Raw genomic sequence first — 272 nt, forward strand, 5'->3', positions numbered from 1 at the left:
ATATATATATATATATAGGTTTTGAGTGTCATTTGTGTGTTCCTCACCAACCCCAACAACAAAACAAACAGAACAAAACCCGAAATAAACGCCCAACCCCCCAATAAAACACCAAAAACCCCAAAATAAACAATAAAAACATAAAACGAAACAAAAAGAACATAAAAAAAAACAAAAATAAACAAAAAAAAGAGAAAAAAAGGATAAAATACCGGCGAAATGAAGGAAGGTTTTGAGTGTCATTTGTGTGTTCCTCACCAACCAAAACAACA

Source organism: Eimeria mitis, genomic scaffold (assembly GCF_000499745.2).
Source record: "Eimeria mitis Houghton genomic scaffold, Emh_scaff3921, whole genome shotgun sequence".
NCBI classification, from domain to species: domain Eukaryota; phylum Apicomplexa; class Conoidasida; order Eucoccidiorida; family Eimeriidae; genus Eimeria; species Eimeria mitis.